General features: G+C 38.0%; 1 pseudogene; it reads left to right on the top strand.

Moving 5' to 3' along the window:
- The first annotated feature begins 1406 nt into the window (after positions 1-1406).
- LOC108702256 overlaps positions 1407-11368 on the top strand; it is a 119631-nt pseudogene continuing 109669 nt past the window's right edge.

Genomic DNA, 11368 nt, shown 5'->3' with positions numbered 1-11368 from the left:
ATATTTCCTTCTGAATAACTCATGCACCATTAAATACAATATAATGGTACATTAGGTTTGTCATATGCAACTGGTTTTCATATTGGGGAAATGTGCCATTAGAGTTAAGTTCACTTCTGTTTTATCCTCAGTGAGTTTTCTTTTTTCTTTTAATTTTCAAAACTCTGAACTATTCTACTTTTTATTTTTAAGATAGAAAAACTATTTAATCTGCTGCAAAATCATTCCTGAAAGCTACAATCTGCAGCTCAGTAGTGTTTCTCCCTATTGCCTCAATCTATCAAGTGCCTCTTATACTGATGCAGCCACACACAGTAGTTTGTTGGACTGGTAAATAATGTGTTCGTATATCTCATTTCTATAAGTAGATGGCTAAGTGCAAGTGCCGAAATGGATGGGATTTATATTCCTATTCACAAAGCCAAATGTAGAGGTGAAACGCAATATGGTGTGCTACATCAAGAGAGAGGGAGAGAGGGAGTCACAATCACAAATGCATCTTAATTAGTGATGGGCAAATAAATTCACCAGGTGCGAATTCACGGTGAATTTCGGCATTTCGATGCCAGTGAATAAGTTCGCGAAACTGCGGTGAAAATTAGCTTGTGAAAAATCTACCTGCCATTAAATTTAATGCATTTGGACAAAATAGGCGCGCATATAAAAATAGTCGTGGGCGTCAAAATTGATGCGCGTCGAAATTATTTTACCGGCAATTGACAAAATTTTTTCGCAGTTTTGCAAATTTTGCGGTAAATTTGCAAATTTATCTTAATATGTTAACTCTAAAGACAGTTGTGTGGCATGTACCACCATGGAGTTTCATAGATATGGAGAGGGGAACAGATAAAACTATACCTAGGGGCATATTTATTATGTTGTGTAAAATTAAATTCTCTGAAAAAATGATGTAAAAAGATGTGTAAAATAAATGGCGAATTTATCATGATGTGTGTGATTTTACGCCATGAGAATACCAGATTTGGCGCCGATATTTTACATTGCTTTCAGCAGAAGTCACATGAGAAAAGTTGTATTTTGCATTTGCATTTGTATTTAGACATGTAAGTGGTCAATCCCAAACCCAATATCTTCTGGCTGCAGATTGAAGTCACAATCAATGTTCGCTCAGCACCACAGCCCTTCCTGAACAGCCATTGATCTGTTTTCCATAGTACATTCGGAACATTGATCTTACACAGCAGCAGACACATCCTGCTAATCAGCACAAGTATTTAGCTGTGATGGCATTCAGAGTGTAAAGAAGAGAGGGGTACGAGGGAGGGCACCAAAGAAACAAAGGATGAAGAGGAAAAATATACAATAAAAACAAAAGTTTTAGATCTCCTGGGCAAGAATCAGGCAGATGCCGACTAATTGAGCGAAATAAAACAGTATTAGTACAGATGGTAAAGGCATATAACCCTTCTCTTTATTTGAAGCAATGGAGGGATGAGGCTCTGGTAAGTGGACATATAAAAGGAAGGAATGGATGATAAATGTCCCTCAGGATGTATTTTATTGAAAGATTCAAGGATGATATATTCCTTGGCTCTTTATCACATGCAATAAATTTCCTAATGAATAAAATCAAAGCTTTGGAATGTATAATTTGAGTTATGCGAGAATAAGGTTTTACAAGCTAAAAATGATAACACAGACAAACCTGGATAAGAAGCATTAGAAGGTCTGCCAACTGACCTACAGCCCAAGAGAGCCGCAGAGACCGAGCAGCTAAAGCCTTATATTAACATGCAAGGCTTCTAAACAAATCCCTTCACATTTTAGGCTAAATGTAATTCAGTGCAAGACAGCCCTGTTACTGCTTGTAGAAGATCAAATAATCCCTTTGCCTCTCAACATCACATTGGCTATGGAGATTCTTTGAGTTGTAATTCAGCTGCAGTGTCAAAAGTTTCCTATCCCTGGCTAGAGTACACAACACTCACATGCAGGCCATCCCAGAGATGATATAGTAGGGCAGGTAATACAACCAAGTGTCATGGTCGTTGCCATGACAAGAATGAGCTTCAAGGAAGAGCCATTATAAGTGTAATAAATAAACCAGTGTGACCCTGATCCTAAGGACGTGTGATTGTATGGCAAGCACTGTCTAAAGGAGTCATTGGATGGTCATTATTGTGGTTGTGGTCTTCTCTAGTGGTGAAGCAGTCAACCATTCATCACCAGGCTTTCAACAACCAGTCAAAATGTAGCACTCTTTTTTTTAACTGCTTGTTCCTGATTTACATTACCTCTTCATCAACTATACCAACCTACACTTTTATCAACAGCCTCCATTATTTAACCTGTGGCTTAGTTGTCATACCTCAGGCTCAGCATCATGGTTCACCATGATGTGCTGTAACACTCTGTTTGTTGGGTCTGCTTCTGCAAATGTGCCCTCTTCATATAAATTGGCATTAAATGGATTGAATGTTCATGTATTTACTATTACCTTTCAACACTTTGCACCATGCTTTATGATCATATAAAGGTAAGAATTGACTCCTGTTTCTTGATAAACTGATGACGTCCATAATATGTAATTCCATGAAGCGACACTTACTGCCTATGTACCTATGTGGTGATCAAGAGTAATTCTTGCTATGGGCAAAAAAAGGCTAAACTGTAAACTGTTTGAATCAAGGGTCATGTGTTTGCTAAGCCACATGTTATAGAGGCAGTGCTGATTGCTGCTAAATTGCTAACTCATTTACTAGTTACTCTAATCATTGGTCACCTGTGTCTCCTATAATTGGCCTCTAACAACTGTTCCGGCACCAGGGGTGAGATCTGGCATTCTAAACTGCCCAATTTTCTTAACTGCCCAATTTTGTAGAATTAGAAGCTCTGATTGGAAATGATTGGAAAAATACTTACTAAACTGAACTTTTGAATGTTTCTTTTCAGAAAAAATGGGGTGTGACATTAATTGTGCAATTAATAGTTTTCTTGCAATTTTACTGAGAAATAAAATGAAAAAAAAAGATCAGACTAGACCAGATCACATCTAAGTTGGCTGATCAAAGCAATTTTAAAGTTCCAAAGACTAATGTGAGCAAGCACCCTAAGGAGCCAATCCCATAGCAGATATTTTTGCTGCCAAAAATCTATGCAATAGAGCTGCTCTGCTGTCGCTACTGACAATCTTCACTACATGTAAACTCTGTTGTTGTTAATTTCATCTCGATAAGTGTTTAGTAGAGCACAGATGTAGGATAAGTGTTTAGTAGAGCACAGATGTAGGATAAGTGTTTAGTAGAGCACAGATGTAGGATAAGTGTTTAGTAGAGCACACAGAGCTCTTAGTGGCTCTCACTAAATAACCAATAAGGCTGCAGGTATGTAATGTGCAAGTCAAGTGAAAGGTTCAGATTTACCAGGAAGCAGTTGGCTGCCCTCCTTGCCAGTGGCTAGTAGCCAGTGACTAGGAGGATCTTGGTTTAAATCTTTTCCGAGCTTTGCACCTTCAAACATATGACTTGTTACAGGCTTCAGCTTTATACCCACATACAAATACTGCATCAGTAAACAATTTACAAACTTAGATATAAGGAAACCCTCTCACAAGTGCCATGTTAATACTACCTAATTAGCCATCGCTCTGTTACTATGTGAATCAGACAACATATTTAAATGTGGGAGCACCTCAATTTCTTAACTATAGAGGAAGCAGACCCCGTGGTTTGGGCCCCCCTGCAACAGTGGGGGTCTGCTTCCTCTATCGTTACACTACTGCTTTCAAGTCATTAGGTTACAGGGCATATGAGGAGGTCTTTCCCCCAAACAGTCCCTTATGTTCATCTAGTGTCCTGCACTATTATCAAGGAATAAATATAAAAACTTCAGCTCTTGGTTGCCTTTGAAAACCCAGTATTAATGGTAGCAGTGCAGACAATTCTAATGAAATTAGCTTTCTCTAAACAATTCTTCTTTTATTTGAGTATTAACTACTAACTGATTCTGACTTGTAATTTGCTTCCATTTCCTCCCAATGTTTTTATCTGCATTCTCTGCTCTTACACCTTTCCATTCTCCCTGTTTGTCTCCTAGAGCTGACATTTTCTGTCTCCATGCTGACTGCTCATGTCTCTCTCCTGCACCCGATGATCTGAATTCCTTTGGAAACTGTCCCTGCCTTCTTAAAAATACTCTATTATACTGCCAATTATTTGAAAGACTAATTTAGCATTGGTTTAATCTAATAGAAACATTTCAACTTTTATTGAGGCACATCACATTCTATTCCTGTCATGCGCATTACTACTGTGGGGGTTCTGGGAATATCTCATTTTAAAATGACACTAAAAAGTCCCAGCTGTTTACTTCACTTAGCTTCACATTTAAAAGAATGTCAGCCCTCCAAACAAATAAATGTAAATCTCTCAGCAAACCCTTGCACTTTACATTGATTCTTTTTCTAGTTTTCTAGCATTAGCCATTTTTACACTGCTATTACAATAAAACTGCACCACCTGCTGCTAAGTTCAGTTGATTGCCCACATTCAACAGAAAATTAAGTTATCGATTAAGGGAAAGTCTTGTGATGCTGCTGTGCTTAGAACTGACCAAACTAGAAAACAATATTTAATGCAAATTGAAAAAGTTTAAACAAGAGTGCTCTGAGTCATTTTCCAGTAATTTGTTTCAAGACTTTGGGTTAAATGTTAAAATCTAAACCTTTGTCCCCCTCCAGTTCCCCATTATTTACTGTGTATGGGCTTCAATATGCCACCTTCCATTGCTCTGGTGCTGTGACATTGGGCTTTGGGACCAGAAAAAGACTCAGCAGGTTGATGCATTTATGTAGACTGTGTCTTTTGTCTATCAGGTCCTTCTTCCACCTCCATGTCCAATGTCACAGGTTCAGCAGCAATGGAAGAAGACATACTGTTCTAAACAGGACCGTCAGGACAGGACTGCTAATTGTTTAGTATCAGAAAGCGTAACACATTGCTGTTACCAGCTGGATCATGTCAATATCACTGTAATAGGAACATTTGTCAATTTGAGGCATAATAAAGCTGATTTGAGTCAACCTTTGGCTTTTAGAGGTTGCTGGGAATGATAAATTAAAAACCACTGAAAGTTCTGGTTGAACACGATGGGGAAAAGGACACATCATAATACAACGTAGTTATAGTAAAGAGCATAGATTCTTATCGTAGATAATAGGAAACAGTAAAAAGGAAGGCTTTGGACAAACTTATTGTATTGCAATGTTATAATAACGTTTTTATGTATTGATACTGGTAATATTATTTCTGTGACATTATGGTAATTAATTGCTTCATTACCTGTTTAACAACTGCAATATGCTGTGTATTATGTTTAAAACAATAAAAAAGATTTTGTTAAAAAAAAAAAAAACACTGAAAGTATGCATGTTGGACATCCTCAAATTAAGAACAAGAAATATCACACGCACAGTACAGTAAACATCCTTTACACTTTTATTGACATTTTGTTCCCCTCCAGGATGCTTCCAGGATGCTAGAGGCCAAGGACAAATGCACTACTTTAAATGAGAGAGGCATACATATCAAGATTCGGTACATCTCAGCAATATTTGACTGCATTTGGCTGAATCCAGAAGGGACAATTTATTATTTTTCTTGAATAAACTGGATCAATTTGTTTTTGTGATCACAAATGATTTGTTTTTGGTATTCAGCCAAATCTTTTGCTGAGTATTTGGCATTCGAGGTATCCCTTTCTGGAAATCAGTGTCATCGCTTTAAAATAGCAGAAATCTGTATATCATGGGTACAGATTATTTTACTGAAAGATATAAAGCGCCTCTGCTAATTCCACCGATGGAATAACTCACAAGTTGTAGGGATAACCACCAGGATACCAGCATGGTCTCCATGCATTGATTAACATTCCGTGTATGTATAAATAATACCGTGTAAATTATAGTGCCGCTTAAAATACAGATCATTACAATGCAACCTTGCTGAATTTGAGTGCCATAAATGGCAGAAGGCTGAATGCTACTAATTTAGATGGAAATGGCTTCTCATTCTTGCTCTGATAATTATCATTTCTTCCTTTTTTTTTAGCAGATAAGGAAAACACTGTGGCATCAGCCCAAAATGTTTCAGATTTGTGACAAATGTTTCCTTAAATGAATAACATCACAGCCAGCAAAGTAGTAGGACTGTCCTGGTGCCAATAAGGCTGCATACATTGGTCCATAATCATATATACCGTATATACTCGAGTATAAGCCGACCAGAGTATAAGCAGAGGTACCTAATTTTACCTACGAAAACTGGGAAAACTTGACTCGAGTATAAGCCTAGACATAACTACAGCCCTGTCTCCCAGCAGCGCACATTCCGCCAAAGCGACCCCCCCAGCGATCAACCGGACTTCTTTGCAAAGTTGATGGTGACAGAGAATTGCCAAATGGATTACTGTGTGCATTGTCCCACTGTCCCACTACCATGTGCAGAGGGTACTGTGTGATATTGGCATCACTGTTAATCTTTCGGATAACCAACAGAGGGTGCTGTGTGATATTGCCATCACTGTTAATCTTTCGTATAACCAACAGAGGGCGCTGTGTGATATTGCCATCACTGTTAATCCTTCATATAACCAACAGAGGGCACTGTGTGATATTGCAGTCACTGTTATTCTTTCATATAACCAACAGAGGGCGCTGTGTGATATTGCAGTCACTGTTATTCTTTCATATAACCAACAGATGGCGCTCTGTGATATTGCAGTGACTGTTATTCTTTCTTATAACCAACAGAGGGCGCACTGTTATTCTTTCATATAACCAACAGAGGGTGCTGTGTGATATTGCAGTCACTGTTATTCTTTCATATAACCAACAGAGGGCGCTGTGTGATATTTCAGTCTCTCCCCAAGCGAACTGTTGGTATAGGAATGCTGTGTGATATTGCCATCACTGTTAATCCTTCATATAACCAACAGAGGGCACTGTGTGATATTGCAGTCACTGTTATTCTTTCATATAACCAACAGAGGGCGCTGTGTGATATTGCAGTCACTGTTATTCTTTCATATAACCAACAGATGGCGCTCTGTGATATTGCAGTGACTGTTATTCTTTCTTATAACCAACAGAGGGCGCACTGTTATTCTTTCATATAACCAACAGAGGGTGCTGTGTGATATTGCAGTCACTGTTATTCTTTCATATAACCAACAGAGGGCGCTGTGTGATATTTCAGTCTCTCCCCAAGCGAACTGTTGGTATAGGAATGATTAAAAGTGACTGCAATCTCAGCTACTGCCCGCTGACTCGAGTATAAGCCGAGGTAGACTTTTTCAGCACATTTTTGATGCTGAAAAACTCGGCTTATACTCGAGTAGTATACACGGTAGTTTCCAAATGAAACCCAGTATCCATACATACACACACTCCCTCTATACACTTACATAAACTATAAACACCCATATCTATACTAACTATAGCCTTGGATCTGTCCAAGAAATCATGCAAGTCACTCTTAAAAGCATTACCAGAATCTATCTAAGGAGCTGTATGGGCACCATATTTGTAAGACATTATCAACATGGGAGATTTTTCCTATGAGGAACAGTTGTAGCATAGGGGAGACTTACAAAGTTGTGAAATGTATATGCAATTTCCGAGTTTAAAATGCCTTAATCATGTATGGATGCAAGTATCTTTGTGAATAACATAAAGGCTCAATTTTGCAGCCATTTTAATGTTTAGAGCTTGTGTTTCTTAAACGAGTGCTAAAATGTAATAATAAGCAAGTCACACAACACATGTAACATAAGCAAAAATTACAACTTTATCAGGTAGAAGGAAGCCAATAACTCATGCAAAAAAGCTAAATTATTTTTTAAATATGTAAATAGTAAAAAAAAGAAGCAGGAAGGAGTGGGACCCTTAATATCAGAGGGGGTCAGCTGGTTGATGAGAATAGAAAAAAAGCAGATATTCTGAACTGTTATTTTTCTTCTGTCTACACAAATGAGGAACCAATTAATAAAGGTTTCCTTCTTAGTCCCAATTCTAGTAATACAGGTAATGTTGCATGGATCACACACAAGGAGATTTAAAAGAGACTAGAACATGTTAAGGTAAACAAAGGTCCAGGACCAAATGGTACTCATCCCTGGGTTCTTAGCGAGCTTAGTTCTGTGATTGCCAAGGTTCTTTACTTAATTTTCCAGGATACTTTGAGGTCTGGCATAGTGCAGAGAGACTGGTAAATTGCTAATGTGGTGCCTCTATTCAAAAAGGGATCCTGTTCTCAGCCTCAATATTATAGGCCGGTTAGTCTGAGATCAGTGGTAGGAAAGCTTTTCGAAGGGGTATTAAGGGATAAGTAAGATACTGGACTTTATTGCAAATCAGGCCCGGACTGGCAATCTGTGAGTTCTGGCAAATGCCAGAGGGGCCATTGAAAGTCAGTATTTAGTGGGCTGGTGGGCTGATGTGGGCTGATTGGGCCTCTGTGTACCTGAAATGCCAGGGCCTATTTTAATTCTCAGTTAGAACCTGTTTGTGCATGGTTTTATGTGTAATAGATCATTTTCTAAATTGACCAGTGTTGTTGTGGAATACCACAGGGCTCTGTACTTGGTCCTTTTCAACTTTCAACTTGTTTATTAATGACCTGGAGGTGGGCATTGAAAGTACTGTTTCTATTTTTGCAGATGATACTAAATTGTGCAGAACTATAGGTTCCATGCAGGATGCTGACACTTTGCAGAGTCATTTGACTAAATTTGAAAACTAGGCAGCAAACTGAAAATGAGGTTCAATGCTGATAAATGCAAGGTTATGCACATTGTCAAAAATAATATAAATGCAAGTTATACACTTAGGGGCAGATTTATCAAAGGTCGAGGTGAATTTTAGGATGAAAAAAATTCAAATTTCATGCTATTTTTTTTGTATATTTCGACTAGGGAATAGTAATTTGAATATTAATTTGAAAAAAATTAAAAAAATTGAATATCAAAATTTATCATGTACTGTTTCTTTAAAAATTTGACTTCTACCATTCACCATCTAAAACCTGCCAAATTGCTGTTTTAGCCTATGGTGGATCTCCTAGAACCCATTTGGAGTCAATTGGTGGACTTTGAAAAATCAACGTTTTTTAGGGAAAAACTCCAAATCGAATTCGATCAAATGCGATATTCCTTCAATTCATACAATTCGAATTAGGCCGAATACAGACCTATTTGACCAAACAAAAAAAAAACTTCAACTTAATTTCGGTTGGACTTTTTGAATTCGAATTTTTTAATTCGAAATATGACCCTTGATAAATATGCCCCTTAATGGCAGTGTGTTGGGAGTTTCCATAACTGATAAGAATCTAGGATTTTTTTGTAGATAACAGGTTGTCTAATTCTGGACAGTGCCATTCTGTGGCTACTAAAGCAAATAAAGTTCTGTCTTGCATAAAAAAGGGCATAAACTCAAGGTATAAAAACATAATGTTGCCTCTTTATAGGTTCCTGGTAAGTCCCCACCTGGAGTATGCAGTGCAGGTTTGGGCTCCAGTTCTTTAAAAGGGATATAAATGACCTGGAGAGAGTGCAGAGATGAGTGCAAATAAACTGGTTAATTGCACATGATTACACTTTACAAGTATATGAGAGGACATTATAGACAAATAACAGGGGATCTTTTTACCCATAAAGTGGATCGCCGTACCAGAGGACCCCCTTCAGACTAGAGGAAAAAAACTTTCATTTGAAGCAACATAGGTGGTTCTACACAGTGAGGGCAGTGAGTTTGTGGAATGACCTGCCTGATGTTGTTGTGGGAAGGCCACAAAGGCCTGAGCCTAGGGTGACACAAAGCAGCATTCAGGCATCTTTGCACTTGTTCATAGGCTCCTACCAACACCTAGAGCAATAGGGACTGGACATGCAGAAGATTTTGACAGTTGTTTGATTTCTGACACCCAGTTCTCAATGCTCTGGTGCCAGTAGGGACCTTGGGACATATTAAAATATTAAATATAGTAAATATATATATTATATTTATATTAAATATTAAATCATATTAAAAATCTGAGCTATAACATCAATGACATCAATGTCATTCTTGGGTAGAAGTTGTATTGTAAATGATTTGCATCTAATTAGCACACTTTGCATTAATTGGTAAATGAGCCCTATATAGTAACCCCTTCTCTAAAATATTATAATAACAGTTCCCAAAGGTTTCAACAACTGTATTCAGTCTTCAGTCTGTGATCTTGTGTATTTCTATTATAATGCATCTTCTCGTGACTTTTAATATCCTTATATTTGACAGCAGAGGGTGATTTATGCCTCAGTCATCACCTATCCAATCATCAAGTCCCACAGGAATATCTGTGAATAGCATGCGGGTATATTGAAGTTGCAGCAAGGAAAGGGTTACTAGGCAATTCTGTTTGTATTCTAGGAATCAAAGTCACACACTGGAACAATAAAGTGTGCTATATACATTATTGCCAATAAATTCTTCCCAGCTTCCCCCAAGAAAACATATCGCTTGGAAGATGGATTTATAACCTTTCTCCATCAGAAAGATTCTAACCATGTCCTGCAGCTGGCACAATCTATCCGTGTCCTTCTAATCCAGGTTCACTATTATGCTTGGGCTGGGTGTAATGAATAAAGTAAAGAAATAGGTTGCCCATTACAGCCGGCAGTGTGAAGCATTGTGTAACAGCGAGATACATTTAGCCTTGATTTAGAAAAGAGATAAACACAGCGGATAATTCAATTGGCCATATAACAAGAACGGTTATAATGCACTCTTTGTCCTTGGAGGAATATTATCATTGTTTTATAATTCTGCTTTTAAACCTTCCCTGGGAAATGCGGTTTCTGCAAGAAAAGGAATTTGAAGACACTTGCCCCTGTGGTGCCAGCACCAACCCCCACAGACTTATAGAAAGGGAGCCTGTTGAGCTTGTTAGATGGGCTTTGTAACATTAGCATGAGGGAAGCCACTTAATTATACGACTCTAAGGTGTTTATTTTCAATAAAAAAAAACTACTGGGATTGTTGGCCTGCATTAATAGTTTTTTTCTAGTGATGAGTAGGGAATTTTTTCACCTTGTTTCGCCATGGAAATGACGCCCATAGACTTGTATCGCATCAAAAAAAAAAAATGACGCTCAACAAAAAAATTCTGTCACCCTTGACAGACTTTAATGGGAGAATTTTTGGTGAAACGAAGCGTGTCAAATTCGCCCAAGCCTAGTGATGAGCAAAATTTTTCATCCGGCATGGAAATTCCGAACTTCGCTACCTGCGACAAAAAAGTCGCCAAGACAAAATTATAGCTGAGACAAAAAAGTCGCCATTGACTTTAATGAATTTGGACAAAAAAGA

Source organism: Xenopus laevis, chromosome 9_10S, assembly GCF_017654675.1.
Source record: "Xenopus laevis strain J_2021 chromosome 9_10S, Xenopus_laevis_v10.1, whole genome shotgun sequence".
Lineage (NCBI taxonomy): Eukaryota > Metazoa > Chordata > Amphibia > Anura > Pipidae > Xenopus > Xenopus laevis.
The sequence above is the reverse complement of the archived record's forward strand: the minus strand, read 5'-3'. Positions and strand labels throughout refer to the sequence as shown.